Genomic DNA, 2,500 nt, shown 5'->3' with positions numbered 1-2,500 from the left:
CAACCGCACATGCTGTGTGTGACATGCGCAGATACCGCACATTTGTTCGCGCTATTTTCACAGGTCTCAGGTGTTCCTCCCACGATATACGGTAGAATGGCCGTGCACTACACCCAGTCAAAAGGGCAATGGATACGCGCACTGCAAACTGTGTAGAACTGACATTAACATCACTCATGGTGGTCGCGATGACTGCAGGCGGCATGTCAACTACAAAAAAAACGTGGAGTATGCTGAAATGGCGAGTCAGGCGGAAAGTAAATCTGGGGGTATCCAGCAGTTTTTTACGAAATCTGTGGATGAAAAGACACGGAACGTGACCCGTGCTGAAGCGGTGATGGTTGACCTATGCTTGGAGTTGAACTTGCCAATTAGTGCCATGAAATGTGAGTTAAACTTATTCAGTTTCTTTTTACATGTCTGATTTTTATTCACTGAAATATCAAACACTGGCTGTACTTCTTTAATTCAAAGTCTTTTCAGTGTTGCAAGTGCAAATGTACATGTAGTATGATCAAAAACAGAATTTTATGATTAGTGTTGTTGGGATTGTGGCAAAAAATTGATCATTCCACTGTTTTAAATACAATTATAAATGTCATTTTATTCAGTGTCTCTTCTGAAGCATTATGCTGAAGTATTTATATATTGGGACGTTATCTTGATGTCGGACTCTCTTTGGCATGAAATAAGAAATTTTTATTTTATTTTATTTTATTAGAATCCGTTAACAGGTAGAACATTTTGCCAGGCAATATAATATAATATACTTTTGAGGAGTTACATTCAATACCAGGCGGCACGGTGGTGTAGTGGTTAGCGCTGTCGCCTCACAGCAAGAAGGTCCAGGTTCGAGCCCCGGGGCCGGCGAGGGCCTTTCTGTGTGGAGTTTGCATGTTCTCCCCGTGTCCGCGTGGGTTTCCTCCGGGTGCTCCGGTTTCCCCCACAGTCCAAAGACATGCAGGTTAGGTTAACTGGTGACTCTAAATTGACCGTAGGTGTGAATGTGAGTGTGAATGGTTGTCTGTGTCTATGTGTCAGCCCTGTGATGACCTGGCGACTTGTCCAGGGTGTACCCCGCCTTTCACCCGTAGTCAGCTGGGATAGGCTCCAGTTTGCCTGCGACCCTGTAGAAGGATAAAGCGGCTAGAGATAATGAGATGAGATGAGATCTTTACCACGTGGGTTTCCTCCGGGTGCTCCGGTTTCCCCCACAGTCCAAAGACATGCAGGTTAGGTTAACTGGTGACTCTAAATTGACCGTAGGTGTGAATGTGAATGGTTGTCTGTGTCTATGTGTCAGCCCTGTGATGACCTGGCGACTTGTCCAGGGTGTACCCCGCCTTTCGCCCGTAGTCAGTTGGGATAGGCTCCAGCTGGCCTGCGACCCTGTAGAACAAGATAAAGCGGCTAGAGATAATGAGATGAGACATTCAATACCAATGATTGGTAGTCAACCATAATGTCTGCAAACAGGGAACACTATTGTATTTCTAAAAATGTGATATATTGTATGCTCTAGAAATTTGTTGAGTGGAAATTCAGTTGAGATGGCTGCTCGCGTTTTGTTTATTCAATTCACACAAAACAGTACTTTTTAAGAATTTAAATGTTAAACATATTGGTATATACACCTCTTTATAATGGAAATGCGCATAAATTAATGTTACTGAAAGTCATTCCAAAATACTGAAAAATGTTTTCAAGAATACTGAAATTCAAAATTTGGGGTAGGCATCTCTGATATTGATACATTTTCGCACCGGCGCAATCGTCGGAGTCCGTGGTGGAGAGGAGACTCCGCGAATCGCAGCATGGGGAGGTGTCGTTTTAATCAGCAGTGGCTTTCAGATGAAAGATATCGTGATTGGGTGAGGGAGGTTCCTGGAAGTGACGTTGAAGCAAGATGCTGTGTTTGTCGAAAGACCTTCAAGTTGTCCACTATAGGTCATTTCGCTTTAGAGTCTCACATGAAGAGCTCAAAGCACATTGCATCTGCCCTCCACCGCCACCAGCCCATCGCTCAGTTCTGCACGGTTCAATCTCCGAATGCACCTGGAGTTGGCACTAGCACCACTGTCGAACGTCAGCAGCATCAGCCAAGCCAGACGTCATTAGCAAGGCTAGCAACAACACAAGGGCCGAGCAGTGGCATGATGGGTGTCGGTGGAACCCCGACACTTCGGGCAGAGGTGCTCTGGATTTTAAAAACAATTATGGAACACCACTCGTACAGCTCGAGTGAGGGCATAAGCGAACTCTTTAAAGGAACAGTCCACCGTACTTCCATAATGAAATATGCTCTTATCTGAATTGAGACGAGCTGCTCCGTACCTATTCGAGCGTTGCGCGACCTCCCAGTCAGTCAGACGCAGTCAGACGCGCTGTCACTCCTGTTAGCAATGTAGCTAGGCTCAGCATGGCCAACGGTATTTTTTGGGGCTGTAGTTAGATGCGATCAAACTCTTCCGCGTTTTTCCTGTTTACATAGGTTTATATG

The 2,500-nt window shown here is 45.2% G+C and overlaps 1 protein-coding gene across 4 annotated transcripts in view; it reads left to right on the top strand.

The window, feature by feature from the left end:
* Nucleotides 1-2,500, top strand: part of ralgapa1 (Ral GTPase activating protein catalytic subunit alpha 1) — a 128,512-nt gene that overhangs the window by 59,078 nt on the left and 66,934 nt on the right. The window lies entirely within an intron of this gene.

The sequence above is a fragment of the Neoarius graeffei genome, chromosome 11, assembly GCF_027579695.1.
Source record: "Neoarius graeffei isolate fNeoGra1 chromosome 11, fNeoGra1.pri, whole genome shotgun sequence".
Lineage (NCBI taxonomy): Eukaryota > Metazoa > Chordata > Actinopteri > Siluriformes > Ariidae > Neoarius > Neoarius graeffei.
The sequence above is the reverse complement of the archived record's forward strand: the minus strand, read 5'-3'. Positions and strand labels throughout refer to the sequence as shown.